Source organism: Miscanthus floridulus, chromosome 4, assembly GCF_019320115.1.
Source record: "Miscanthus floridulus cultivar M001 chromosome 4, ASM1932011v1, whole genome shotgun sequence".
Lineage (NCBI taxonomy): Eukaryota > Viridiplantae > Streptophyta > Magnoliopsida > Poales > Poaceae > Miscanthus > Miscanthus floridulus.
This window is the reverse complement of record NC_089583.1, coordinates 70,332,210-70,347,695: the sequence shown is the minus strand read 5'-3', so window position 1 is coordinate 70,347,695 and position 15,486 is coordinate 70,332,210. Positions and strand designations below refer to the sequence as shown.

General features: G+C 45.8%; 1 pseudogene; it reads right to left on the bottom strand.

Moving 5' to 3' along the window:
- Positions 1 to 3,188: 3,188 nt before the first annotated feature.
- Positions 3,189 to 11,707, bottom strand: LOC136551675 (GTP-binding protein BRASSINAZOLE INSENSITIVE PALE GREEN 2, chloroplastic-like; annotated as a pseudogene).
- Between the last annotated feature and the right edge of the window lie 3,779 nt (positions 11,708 to 15,486).

Below are 15,486 nucleotides of genomic sequence, written 5' to 3'. Positions count from 1 at the left end.
ACGTCGATCGGGTGTGACTGTGAGCGCCACCGATCGAACAGGAGGAATAATTGGTATGTACTCGATGGAGTGACACCTTTTTCTGATCTCAAAAATGGGAAAAGGCTGGCTGGTTTGCAGGTTACAGGTGGGGTCTGGCCCTGGCTCGGCTGGCAGCAAGACGGAGCTCGTCGCAAGTGAACTCTGACTCACCAGTTATACAGAGAGTATCGCCCCTGCACATAAACTTGTCCGCAAATAGACCAACAGTGCTAATTAACGTTAGTGATTATCAGGCCAGTCTCAAAAGTTGGTGATCGCCATTAATTAATGGGAATTGTTCTGCTACCAACGCATGTCGTGTTTCTCCTTTCCCAGACGCTATCAGTTGACACGCGCCACCGACTTCTGAACCGTGCAATTCACCGACAGGTTTGATGAGCCAAATGATACGAGATAGCGACCCCTATGGTTCGACAATCAATCTACTACTCAGAAACAATAGCCAAGAAAATTCTCAGAATAGTCAAAAAGCACCTCCTCCTCCTCGAGACAAATTGTTGTCAAGCGTCCGTATGTGGTCCACGGTTCCAAAATTCTGATGGATCGAATTCAACTATTGATATCAGTGCTGCAACAGCGTGTGAAAACTCCCCCTTCAGAATCAAAACATAAAACTCCACAACCGGCCTTCGTATAAAGTGATTTGGCGCGTTCCTGAGATTAATCCAAAAGGCTGTACTTTATGTCAAAGGTGGCATATCTCAAGATTTTGGTTGGAAAGGGTCCTCGTCGCCGACAAATCTTTCATGCAAGATCATCTTTTCTCTCCTTTGTATGCAAAATGTAGCGTCTAAATACTTGCTTGCCAACTTGAGAGACAAATCAGATGAAAGGGACTAATATTACCATAAAAAATAGGACAACACTTGGTTTGCATGAACTATACATTCTGCCGGATGAATTATAACATAGAGTAAAGTGCACTGGTGGTTGTGGTCCTTAAATTTGTTTGATTGTGTCATTCCGGTCCCTGAACTCATAAATCGCTCATTTAGATCTTCAAACTTATTTGACTGTCATCCCGATACCTAAACTTGCAAATCTCTCGTTATTTAGATCCTCAAACTTAATCAATTGTGTCATCCCGGTCCCCAAGCTTGTAAATCAGTTGATAAGATCTTCAATCTATGTTCGAGTCTTATAACCAGTTCAAAAGGGTCTAGAACAGTGTCCATATGCTGATGTGGCATGCTGACATCTATGCTCCCATGTTAGCTCCATCTCTCGCCTTTCTCTCTCTCCATTGACTTCTCTCTCATGCCTCCTCTATCTCTCCTCTCCTAAGCTCACGATTCGGAGTCAGCATAGATTGAGAGGCACAATAGGGGCTGGGAGTGACATAGCCGAGGTCAGCGCAGCCATGACGACGCTTGGCCATAGGTGCTCACTGACCAAGGGGCTCGACAGGGCTATGGGCGCAGCCATCCGTGAGGGTCTAGGGTGACACAACGTCGTCGCTATACAGCTTGAGATCTTGGGGGAGTGAGATAGGGGAGAGGTGGCTTAGGGCAGAGGCATGGAGATGACATATGGGCCTCACATGCCAGCATACCATGCTAGGACACAGGTATATGGTTGTAGGCCCGTTTGGACTAGATATGAAAATCGATGGCCTATTTGAAATATAGGAATGCAAAACACAAGAATGTGAGAAAACACGAAAAAAGAATAGGAATGAGGTGTCAAAACAGAGAATTGAAAAAAACAGGTGTTTAGAATGTAGGAATCTATAGCACAGGAGTACATGACTAATAGCAAGTGTTGTCTCGGGCTTCCGTGAAGGAAGAGAAAACAAGGGATGGGAATGGATTCTAAATTTCCTATAAAAACAGTATCTAGCTACAGTATCCCAAAGGAAAGGGATTCATGAAGATTTTGCATGCCTTTTCTCAGTTTTGGTTTCCATACTTTTCCAGTGAAAATCCTCGAAACCAAACCGGGCCTGAGAGAAGATTAGGAATCAAAACAGGCGATTTGCGGCCTGCGGGTTTAGAGGCTAGGATGACACAATGTAACAAGTTCAATGATCTAAATGGGCAATTTACGAGTTTAGAGACTGATGATGATATAACAGAACAAGTTTAAGGGTCTAAATGTATGATTTGCGAGGATCTAAATGTACAATTTACGAGTTTAGAAATCGGGATGAAACAGCCGAACAAGTTTAAGGACCACTGCTAGTGAACTTTATTCAATTATATATATTGTTGTTGTACTTGAAAATAAAAAACAGATACATGTACCAATACTGCAGATGCATATGACAGCACACAGCAGTACCTAATATTGCAGCGTGATGAGAGCTCAGAACGCAGTACACACGCATCTTCAATGTCTTTCAGACATCTCCATTTAGCATACTAGAGACCGACTGCTGCTATACATACATCAACTACAAAGAAATGTTATATATTGATACGGTACAGGGACAAAATATGTGTTTTCTGATGTCAGAAGCTTCAATCATCATCAGTCTTTATTAAACATGATTCATTATTACTGAAACAGTGTAAAATCGTACATGAGGATTGTAAGTTGTAACCTGAACCAGCCAGAAGCATAGGGGAATGAAAACAATTTAGAAACAATGATTGGATTCAATACAAAATGCAAATGTGAACGACAAGCTGTGGTATGAGAAGATGCCCGGAAATCTATAATGCAGGCAATGTCAACGAAAAACAACACAGACATCCATGGAATCTATATCAAAAGTTCAGAGCTATTACTTTACAAGACATAATTATGAATCCTAAAACGGAATGATAAGATCAAAACTAAACCACAATATCTTACACCTTCCTTTCAATGCTGGAATACAAGTACTCATGTTGGATTTTATAAGTTAACATCAAAACATCTCAGAGAGTATTTCCTAACTGATTCTCCAGATAGGTCTTCCATAACCGACTGACTAACAGACATCTCAGAGTATTTCCTAACTGACTGTCCAGTTCAGAAAATTAGCGAAGGTTTAGAACTTTATAAACCATAGAAAATCCATTGATGAGGGCAGGTTCCTTCTGGAGAAGAATACACTGTATACCCAGCCTCTGCTTCTGAATTCAATTAACAGTTTCTAGGGCCAATGCGGAACATTGTGGGCTCGAACATGATCACCAAAGCGATACTCCAGTCATTGAATGAAAACACTCAAGCATCAACGGTGGAAGCAGGTTCTGAAGCTTCCGGCTCTGTGAGGGGAGAAGTACTTTTTGTTCTCTCCTTCTTGTTTGGCTTCTTGGTGCTCTTCAGCTTATTAGTCATGCTATCTGACTTAGAAACAATCTGTGAAACTGTGAAACCATCTTCCTCAAAAATTGAAGCCCTCTCATGGACTAAGGAGCTCCTGGAGATGACATCAACACCATGATATGTCCATAATCCTAACACCGCCTCTCCTTTCAGCCCAATTCCAAACCAGCCAAGACCGGCAATGGCTATATCCTTAGAGTTTGTATCCCAACTATTCCCAGAAACCTTGAACTGTTTCCTCACCCATTTACCAAGCTCCTTTACCCGCTCCTGGCCTATGGGAGGCTGCAAAATTACCCGAACAGTGGAAATGTAGTTTATGCAAAGCACTAGAACAATATCTAGGGTGTAAGGAAAATGGACCCTAGGCTCATTTACTTTTGATTTTGGTGTTTGATGACCAACACAATCAAATTGGACTAATGAATTTGCAAGTGATTGTTTTATAGTTTAATAGGATGCAAGATGTGACTTGGACGAAGGCAACGTGATGATCCGATGATCAACACCATAAGCAAGACCATAGAAACACAAGAGAAGACCCAAGATATCAAGCAAAGTCCAAGCATGAAGATAGGAACCAAGCCATACGCAAGATCGCGAAGAAACAAGCTCACAGAGGTGACCGGACGCTGGACCGGACGCTGGAGGAAAGTGATCGGACGCTCCGATCAAGAGACTCGGCAACAGGCGTGACCGGACGCTGACGGCAGATCGACCGGATGTAGGACAGTAGAGTCTGGTCGAGTACAGAGAGGTTCCAGAGTGGCGAAACTACGACCGGACGCGTCCGATGGCATGTGACCGAACGCTGGCAGCATCCGATCAGTGGATCGCGGCTCCAACGGTCGGGACGATCGGACGCGTCCGGTCAGGACGTGATCAGCGTCCAGTCAGTAGCAGAAAAGCGGGATTTCGTCCCCAACGGCTACTTTCTCAGTGGGGCTTATAAATACAACCCTCAACCGACCAAATGAGATATGTGGAGCTAAGGAAATATACCAAAGGTGTTGATACACCATTTTAGTGATCTTCACTTGCATAGTGCTTAGTGTTTTATTAGGTGATTAGCATAGGTGTTTTTGCGAAGTGCTTAGATTGATTAGACCACCGCTTATGCGCTTGCTCTAGGTTTAGGCCTAGTGTTTAGTGAGGTTTGCATACCTCTTACCACTCGGTGCTTGCGCGCACCATTGTTGTACATCGGAGGGGCTTGTAGTATTGCGAGATTACACCAACCGCGTTTGTGGTGTGGCCGCCACCATGTACCGGAAGGAACAAGGCCCACGGTGTTTCGGCCGGAAGCTTAATAGTGAAGACGGCAGGGAGCATCTGGGAGAGGCTTGCCGAAAGGCACGTCGGAGACCCACTTACGCATGAGGAAGGCCCGAGGCTATCCACGGAGTTACCCAACCGAGAGATTAGCCCTTGCGAGGGATTCCTTGCGAGGGGCTCCAATGAGGACTAGGGGGAAGCTTGCGCACTTCTCGATACCTCGGTAAAAATACCGGAGTCGTCGATGGGAGTTTGCATATCTGTACTTTGCTCTTTAGCTTCCGCATTTACATTGATTATGTTACTCCTTTTGCGGTAGAGATAGCAACACAATAGCAAAACCCGAGTTGCACATTTAGAGAGTTTATCTTTTGCATAGGTTTTGCTAAGGTTAGAAAAAGAGGCCATAGTTTAGAGTTAGAATTTTAAGTTGCCTAATTCACCCCTCTCCTCTTAGGTGTCACGGTCCCTTCAATTGGTATCAGAGTCGGTTGGCTCAAATTGGACTTTTGGCTTAACCACCGTTGAGCCGACGCTATTTAGAGTGGTTGGGATAGATACCTCTAGGCCTCCGTATTTTGATGGCACTAACTTCCCCTATTATAAAGCTAGAATGGCTTACTACCTTGAGGTGGTTGATTTAGGAGTTTGGAGAGTCACTCGTGATGGGATGAAAATCATTAAGAATCCCGATAAACCCATAAAGAGTGAAGAAAAGGAAATTTATTTCAATGCTAGAGCTAAAAATTGCTTATTTGAATCATTTAGTATGGACGTATTTAACCAAGTGTTTACTTTAAATATGGCACATAAAATTTGGTTAAAACTCCAAGAGCTCCATGACGGCACATCTAATGTCCGTGAGCAAAAACATTATTTAGCTAAACAAAATTATGATTCCTTTACAATGAATGATGATGAGCTCGTTCGTGATATGTATTCTCGTTTGAATCTAATTATCAATGAGCTCTATTCAATAGGATTAACAAAGCTAGATGATACGGACATCGTGAGGAAGACCATCTCTGTGCTACCAAAAAAGAAATATGCAAGCATCATCACCATTCTTCACAACATGGAGAACTTGAGCACCATGACCCCGGGCATAGTCATTGGCAAGATAGTGGCATTTGAAATGTCACATAAGATGGGTCAAGGCGAAGCCTCTTCATCGAGCAAAGACAAAGCTCTCGCATGTAGCAAAAAAAAGAAGATGAAGGGCAAGCAAGTTGAGACAAGCTCAAGCTCAAGCTCCTCAAGTGAAGATGAAGAAGAAGATGAGGATGATGATGATGATAATGAAGATTCAAGTGAAGATGATGAATCTTTCTCCTCCACCTTCGACCTTGATGAAGAATCAATCAAACTAATCAACAAGGTGGAGAAGATGATCCAAAGGCTCAATGTCAAGGGTGTGCCTATCCAAATCCAAGATCTCATTTTCACCAATCAAAGAAATAAGCAAAGAAAGAGAGGATGCTATGGATGCGGCGAGTTGGGGCACTTTGTGGAAGTTTGTCCAAACAAGCCCACACCCAAGACAAAGAAGAAGGCATGCAAGAACCAAGCCCTCACATCAATAAGGTCATGGGATGATTCTTCAAGTGAAGAAGAACACCATCACAAGAGGCAAGGGCGCAAGCACTCATCATCAAGCTCTTCTCGTATGTGCCTTATGGCACGAGGTAACAAAAGCTCATCCTCTAGTGAGAGTGATAGTGATGATGAAATGCCTTCTTATGATGAACTTGTGCAACAAAATCTTAATTATGCTAAAGTTTGCACTAGTCAACAAAAGAAGCTCGAAAAATTAAAAGAAAAGCTAGATAGTTTACAAGAAGCATACAAAACTTTGCTTGAACAATATGAGAACTTTGCTAATCTTAATGTTGAACTATCTACTAAAATTGAGCAACTTAAAGCTAGTGCAACAACAAATGCATGCATAATCAATGATGAGCAACTTGCAAAGAAAAATGAAAAATTAAAAGAAAAGTTAGCTAGCTCACAAGATGCTTATAAAAGTTTGCTTGCTAAAATGGAAACCATGTGCAAACTTTGTGATGAGCTAACTAATAAAGTTGCTAATCTTAAAGCCATTAGTATGACCCCCACCAAGGCATCTAAAAAGAAAAGTTCTATCTTTAACATGTTTAAAAAGGATGCCTCTACTTCTTGTAATGATTTATGTTTAGACTCATCTTTGTGCAACCAAGTTTGTGTTGAGAAAGTTGTTGTAGATACATGCACACAAGAGGTTACAAAGGAGAATGAGCAACTCAAGCAAGAAGTAGCTCGCCTCACCAAGGATTTGACTCAAGTAAAAGGCAAGGCGAACCAAGCCTAACTTTATCAAGATAACACCATCAAGGGAGTGAAGAAGCTTGATGAAGGACAAACCGTGGTTTGCTACGTGTGCCATAAGGAAGGGCACAAGTCCTATGAGTGCAAGGTGAAGAATGGGGGAGGAGTAAAGAAGAAAGAGAAAAAAACAAATAAGCAAGCTCTCCAACACCTACACCAACAAGGTGGATAAGAAGGCCTCCACACCATACTTGTTAAAGAAAAAGAAAAATGACAAGGTGGTGGCCATCAAGGTGAACAAGCAAGCCAACAATGGAGTCAAACGCTTTTGGGTGCCGAAGGAAATCATTTCCAACATGAAGAGCACCAAGAAGGTTTGGATCCCGAAAGGGGAGTGAAAAGTCCGATGGACTTCGGGAAATTTGGAAACTTGGAAAAGTATGGGTGTATTACATGGGGTGCATCATGATGAACAAAATCATTGCCAAGTGGGTTAGTGAATACTATGGACCTAAATTCCTCTTCCCATGTTAGGTAACTAGATTCAATTTCCTTCAAGTAGTATCAATTTGCTTTTCCTACAAGCGGTATTTCTTACAAATTGGTATCTTTAAGCATCTAGTTACTTTTCATGCCTATGTTTGCATTTGTATGCTTATATCTTTTGTCATGCATACACTAGGTATATCTTATGGTAGGCTTGCTCGGTTTTATTCTTAACCCTTGAAGCAAACCTACATGGTTTAAAATTGTTTAGTAGCATGGCATATAGCTTGTCTTTTGATTGTTCACCTAATATGTGCCAAAATCCAAATTGTAGATAATTTCTCCCGAATATCATCTTCAAAAATGATTCTCACATTCATGAGATGTCATCTTTCAAGTGGTATTATTGATTCTAAAATCAATGTGCATGACGTCTACAAGTATCCCACACTTATGTACACAAATTTAGGGGGAGGTTACTCTACAAGTTGGATGCTTTGAGACAAACATATTTTTAAGCTTATCATGTGTGTAGTAGTCTCATTGCAAGGAAAATGGAGTCTTCGGAGTTAAGCATCATACTTCAAATATCCATCACCTATTTCAAGTGGTAGAAATCAAATTGGTTTCTACATGTGGTATTTCTAAACCAATGTCATCATGTTGATTTCATTTTGATATTTATATACTTTCTCCATGCATTATATAGATTAAATTCTCTTGAGCAATAATTTGCCAAATATGCATATGCCATGCTTTTTACCATATGTATGCATATATTTAGGGGGAGCTTAGTCTATATAATATGAGAGTCAAATTTTGTGACCTATTCAACCCTCCACGTAAAGGTTCACAAAGTTTGACCCTCCCTTGTGCTACTAATATCTTCCTTTTCGGTGTTTGATTTTAAAGGGGGAGAATTTAGAGGACCAAAAGCAAGCATTAATAATTTACAAGTGGTAATGATCCATAAAAGGGAGGATAGTGGATTATGGATTGCCTATGTAATGGGAAGAATTGTAAGAAGCAAGGCTTAAATCCATAATGCCACATGGGGACATTTGCAAGGGCAAGATAAGTTTTTATGTGGTATCCTTTAGTTTTACAAGTAGTATCTTTTAGCATCATATAATCTTGCCTCTTGCATTGCATCCTAGCAAGTAGGTAGTTTTCAAATTTCAAAATTCTATTATTTGCTTGCTTTGGTCATGTTGTCATCAATCACCAAAAAAGGGGAGATGGTAAGGAAAATTGACCCTAGGCCCATTTACTTTGGATTTTTGTGTTTGATGACCAACACAACCAAATTGGACTAATGAATTTGCAAGTGATTGTTTTATAGTTCAATAGGATGCAAGATGTGACTTGGACGAAAACAACGTGATGATCCGATGATCAACACCATAAGCAAGACTATAGAAGCACAAGAGAAGACCCAAAATATCAAGCAAAGTATAAGCATAAAGATAGGAACCAAGCCGTACGCAAGATAGTGAAGAAACGAGCTCACGGAGGTGACCGGACGCTGGAGGAAAGTGACCGGACGCTCCGATCAAGAGGCTCGGCAACAGGCGTGACCGGACGCTGGCGGCAGATCGACTGGACGTAGGACAGCAGAGTCCGGTCGAGTACAGAAAGGTTCCAGAGCGGCAAAACTGCGACCGGACACGTCCGGTGGCATGTGACCGGACGCTGGCAGCGTCCGATCAGTGGATCGTGGCTCCAATGGTCGGGACAACCAGACGCGTCCGGTCAAGACGTGATCAGCGTCCGATTAGTAGCAGAAAAGTGGGATTTCATCCCCAACGGCTACTTTATCAGTGGGGCTTATAAATACAACCCCCAACCGGCCAAATGAGATGTGTGGAGCTAAGGAAACATACCAAGGGTGTTGATACACCATTTTAGTGATATCCACTTGCATAGTGCTTAGTGTTTTATTAGGTGATTAGCGTAGGTGCTTTGCGAAGTGCTTAGGTTGATTAGACCACCGCTTATGCGCTTGCTCTAGGTTTAGGCCTAGTGTTTAGTGATGTTTGCATACCTCTTACCACTCGGTGCTTGCGCGCACCATTGTTGTACATCGGAGGAGCTTTTAGTCTTGCGAGATCACACCAACCGCGTTTATGGTGTGGCCGCCACCGTGTACCGGAGGGAACAAGGCCCATGACGTTTCGGCCGGAAGCTTGATAGTGAAGATGGCGGGGAGCATCCGGGAGAGGCCTGCCGGAAGGCACGTCGGAGACCCACTTACGCGTGGGGAAGGCCCGAGGCTATCCACGGAGTTACCCGACCGGGAGCTTGGCCCTTGCGAGGGGCTCCAACGAGGGTTAGGGGAAGCTTGCGCATTTGTCGATACCTCGGTAAAAATACCAGAGTCGTCGACGGTAGTTTGCATATCTCTACTTTGCTCTTTAGCTTCCGTATTTACATTGATTACATTACTCTTTTTACGGTATAGATAGCAACACACTAGCAAAACCCAAGTTGCATATTTAGATAGTTTATATTTTGCATATGTTTGCTAAGGTTAGAAAAAGATGCCATAATTTAGAGTTAGAAATTTAAGTTGCCTAATTCACCTCACTTTCTTAGGCGTCACGGTCCCTTCATAGGGAAAGGCATGTAATGCTGTGCTACCTGTAGTTGTAAGCCAAAGTGTTCTTTCGTCAATGTTGCTGCGTTTTCTGTCTTTCCCATGTGAAGTGGGACAAGTGGTGATGCCCAAACTGTAACATAGATCGATCGTACAGTTAACTCTTCAACACCCAGGCGCACCAGTCCACCAATATGTATAGACTGTCCTGTCTGCAAATGATGCAAGAACAAAGTACACTTCAAATAATGATAATTGAACAACTGCTGTTTAGTGAATAATCCTGTGTCACAAATGTTTTATCTAATGATGCTCCAAACAATTTAAGATCCAATCAACAATGTCAGTGAAGCACATCACAACCTAATAACTGAAAATTCATAAACTTAATTATTTGTCCACTACCTAATCCAATTCAAAACCAATGAATTGCTAAGTTCAGTTTTGCAACAACTGCAGTACTATATTTGAGTAGCCATTTTACAGATTAAACCCAGTTGTAGCAAACTAACGAAATGCTGTAGTTTTCACAAGAAACTCTTGTGGAACTTGAGAAGATGGGAAGCAGCCAGACCATTGGCCATATTGACACATGTCATTAGGGAACATATCAAGATAAGGAAAATAAATGTGACCTTTATTCTGTATGTTCTGGGGCTCATTTCCTTTCTCACTTGAACCAACTTCATCTCCTCGCTCGTCAGTCTAGATGTCAACTGATGCCCATGGAGAAGTCCAGGAGTGTCAAACAGCTTTGCTTGAGCGCCAAGAACGCCATCTAGCTTAATCACATCAAGGGTCGTTCCCGGAACAGGCGCCTCCGTCAAGGTGGGTCGCCCGGGCAATCGCATTGAGTAGCGTTAACTTGCCAACGTTCCGCGCACCCACGGCCCAGACATTGCCGCGCGTCCCGGCGAGCTCGCGCACATGTTAAAGATAGCGACGGCCCAGACAGCGACGGCGTGGGGAGCAGGTCGAGCTTGGTGACTACGAGCAACGCGCGTGGGGGTTGGCCGGGGCCCCGTGCTTCCAGTCCGCTCTGTGGGCCTCGCTGGCTGCGGCCACCAACCGCGCGACGGCGCGCGGGAACGAGCCGTCGAAGTCAGAGGCGTCCGCCAGGAGCAGCATGAGCGACCTGGCCCCGGAAGGCGACGCGAGGCGCGGGCCGACGGCCGCGACGAAGTCGAAGTCCGGGAGGAGGCTCTCGGCGTCCGGGTGCTTGACGCGGCCGTAGTGGCGCAGGGAGTGGCATCGCGCGCACACCAACACCTTCCCCTCTCCCTTGGCCTCCACCGTATCAGCCGCCGCCGTGGACGTCTTGTCGCCCCCCGACGGCTCTAAGTCCTCCCGGAGGTGACCGGACTTGAGGGACGCGGAGATTCGGGTGTCATCGGCGGTGACGGGCGCGAGGCGCGCGCGGTAGTCGGGGGATTTTGCGGAGGGGAACAAGAAGAACCCCGGGAGCGCGGGGTCGGAGGATTGCATGGCGATTCCGCATCCCGGGCAGACTTCATTGACGCGAACGGCCGGAAGGTCAGAAGATACCACCGCTGGAGGCGGTGATGTGGACGGCGGCGTTGCGGGAGGTGAGGAGCAGAGGTGGCGGCGGAAGAGGATCGAGAAGGTTTTAGAGGTTTGGGCCGAAGCGCTGTGTTGAGGTGGGAGCGGACGAGGACGGGAGGGTGCAGGCGTGTTTGCGAGGAGGAATCGGCGGACGGCGGGGTGGAGGCGCCGCGCGCGGGATAGCATCTTGCTGTGCCGCCGCCGCTTGGTGATCGAGCCTTTTAGGTGTGTCAATCTGCCGTTATAAAAGATGCTCGCGGCATACATGTCATTAAAAAATTCAAACGCACCTATCTATCATGATACTTTACTTTTTTTTACCTCCCAACTTATTCTATCCACTTTTCCATCTAACAGTGTCAATCTGCGTTGAAAAAAGTCCCAAATACCCTCACGTAACTTCTTGACCGTGCCCTTCCTCGTTTCGTCTGCCGATCGTTTTCGTCCGTCCTCCACCATGCGCCGGGGCCAGGGAGCCCTGCGTGCGCCAGGGTGGGGGACGGAGCCAGCCGCGTGGGCGCCGGGGCCGGGGGCGCAGCCGGCCTCGCAGACGTCAGGGTCGGGCGGAGCCTAGCCGCTTGCTGCCTCGAGCCTCCATCGGCGGCGCGCCCACCAATGGCACCCAACGATTCCACCGCCCCGGCTACCGCGATCGAAGCGCGCGATGGTCGCACGGCCGCGTGCGCCCCTACGCGGCCGCGTCGCCGCCCACGAGCTCTCTGCCCACCTGAACTCGCCGGACCCATCCCAGTCCTACGCGCGCCAAGGCCGCCTCAAGCCGAGGACGCGCCGCCCCGCCCCTGCGCGCCTCGCCCCGACCCTGCTCGCCTGCCGGGGTACGGATAGCCCGAAGACGAAGACGACGACGCCGGGGGAGGCCAGCAACACGGCGGCACGATCGGAACCCGTGCGGCGCAGCAGGCGCGGCATGAGCGGGCGAAGATGGCGAAGACAGCGAGGTCGAGGAACACGCAGAGCGGGAGGAAGGAAGCCCGGGTGCGGCGAGGAATAGGAGCTGGCAAGGCATGGGCGCGACATGGTCACCGGTGAGCGTGCCAGTGGAGGCTCGGCGGTCGACGCGCGACCTGGCTGCTTGGGGGGAGCTCGGCCCCTGGTCGCCGAAGCCGCACTACGCGAGCTACGACATGCGAGCGAGGCCTCGACCGCGCGCCGTCTTCTTAGGGCCCGGTGGAGCGTCAGGCCGGGTCTCGGGGCAGGCAGCGGACGCCAGCCGAGCGGACGCCGACGCATCGGGGTCGGGCCGGCACATCGCGGACGCCAACGCATCGGGGCCGCGGTCAGCGCATCGCGGATGTGAGAGGGAGAGGGAAGCCGGGCTCGCCGGAGTCGAGAGGGGCTCGCCGGAGTTGGGAGGGGGCTCGCCGGAGTCGGGATGGGGTCACCGGAGTCGGGAGGCTGGCGCATCGCGGAGAGGGCCGCACGGTCGAAAGAAGATGCCGATGGGAAAAAATATAGAGAGGAGGTTCACCTTGACAGAAGGGCATTTTGGACGTTTTTACTGACTGGGTCTACGTGTCAGGGCTGGTAAACGACAAAAATCAAGCAGAAGGTGAACGGAATGGTTTGGGAGGCAAAAAAAAAAGTAAAGTGTCCTAATATATAGGTGTGTTTGAAATTTTTAGTGACACGTAGATCGCGACCGTCTTTTATAATGGCACACACCTTAAAAGTGTCATGGTGATCGGCGGGCGGTGGGTTTCAGGTGTCCGACACGAGAGGACAGGCTGCTGCTTCCAAACCTACAAGGTGTTCGACGTAAGTTCGAAATGGAGCCAACGTTTTGGGCTTTGGCCTTGTGATGAAGTTAATGTGGGCCGTTTACACTGGGCTTTCATTCAGTACTGCTTTCACAATTCGCAGGCGGAAAACCCATTCTGTCACTGCACTACCGTCGTAGCTGATATATCTTCTTAGACTCTAAAATTAGGGCCTTAAATTTTTAGATAATAGATTTTCATTAATCCGGTCACTATATCCACAAAGGATATATACAGTAAAAAGGATACATGAGCGCTTAGACTCACACCTCAACAAAGAGGAGAACACACAACCAAAGAAAGAAAAAAGTATAACCTCCGCACGTTCCTGTTTCTCAGCATCCTCTCCTAAAACAGCCAAATTCAGCGAGTGGAAGTTGACGCACCCAATTTTGTATAGCAAAACCAGGTACTCATATATGTGCGTCCAGGATGTCCGAACACACACATATATCACAAATTGCAATAGTATCAAAGTAAAGTACTTATTACATCGCATATCTCATCATAAAATTAATACAAAGTTTGCTCAAAGACAATATTATTACAATCACAGCGGAATAACTAGTCCAACTGCCAGAGGGACTCCAACTGGTGAACATCTCCCTAGTAGTCCTGGACATCCTCCGAAAACTCTTCATATCCATTATCTGTTACCCATCCGGGATTTTTATTAGATGTAAAGCAAGTGTAAGCTCACCATGCTTAGCAAGTATATCAAAGGGGTCTATGAGGCTCAAAAAGGCTTGACACTGTTTGACTGCAGTTCGTAATTTTAGTTGATCAAATTTTAGCATCCTGAATCACTACTTTAATGAACAGTCCCAATTCCCAGGTGATATTAAAGTATAGTCATATTTATCTCAATTCCCAACCATCCACCATCCACAGTAACCACTAATCTTGAAGGATCCAGATCACTCGTATCCATGAGCACGGCTGTTATAACAGGTTAATTATTTCTGCACGAATTGTACATCTTTACCCACCGAGCCATGATTCCCAAAGCCGGGGTTCGCGAGACCCACTACACCTCTTCCTAGGAAGTGTGGTAGAGTTTCACTATGAAACCCTTAGCTAGTTGCACTAACAAGTCATAGCTACAAAGGAATGGCACACATGGGCATCGCAGCACGGTACACACCCTAGCAGAAAAAAGAAAGATACCATCTTATCCCTTACTGGAGCTACAGACGAGCTAGTACAATCTAGTTAACAGGTTAAAGTCAGAGCCATATGACACTTAGAGTTATACAGACCCTCCTGGGTTGCCGCTTTAGGATTAAGTCCTTATGGAGAGGCACTAGAGTACTCAACCCCGCACTCTAGCACCCTATATTTTGCTAAAAAGCTCCATTTTATCACATTGCATATAGCCTTTAATCAAGTTTAACAATTATTTTATGTTAAGCGCTACAGCATCTATCCAAAATGCCTACCAAAAACCCCAGGTATCAAGGATATGTGGTACAAGTAATCATCTAGGTAAAGTCCTTAAAGGCATTTTAAATTAAACACATGCATGAATATGTATGGTAATAGTTCATAGGTACCAAGGGGCCTTTGGTACACTTGCCTTCCTCAAAGTCGTCCTAGAAGTACTGTTGATCCTACTATGGGTCCTCAGTCACCTCAAATGGCTCACCCTCTAATCGTGATCCAATCACAAATCAAGCATCATACCAATCATTACATGCATACAAGATAGGCTTCCATTAGAACAGTACACCAAACAGTAAAAACATAAGTTGAAAAGCTTATAAATCTATTCTACGTATTGCTACGAGCACGTGAGCGAAAGAATCACTCAAATCGGACTTAAACGTGAAAGTTATGTATGAAATAAGATGTAATGGCATTTCTGTAAATAAAACAAACTTAAATTTGAATAAAACCGTATTCTTGGACTACGGGTACTAATTCTGGAAAATATAGGGTCTAAAGTGAATAAAATAGGACTGAAAAACAATTACTTTGAATTAAAATGTATTGTGGGTTGAATCTACAAAAATAGAGGGGTTTTTGTACAAAAGAGGCGCGCTTGACTGCGGGTTTGACCCGCTGCGGTCTGGGCAGACGCGTGGCGGTTGGGGACTGGTGCGGTGCACCACGCGTACGTAGTGGACCGATGAAGTGGGTGCTGACGCGGCAGCGTGGGCCGAGTCCACAGCTCCTGGTGGACCGGTT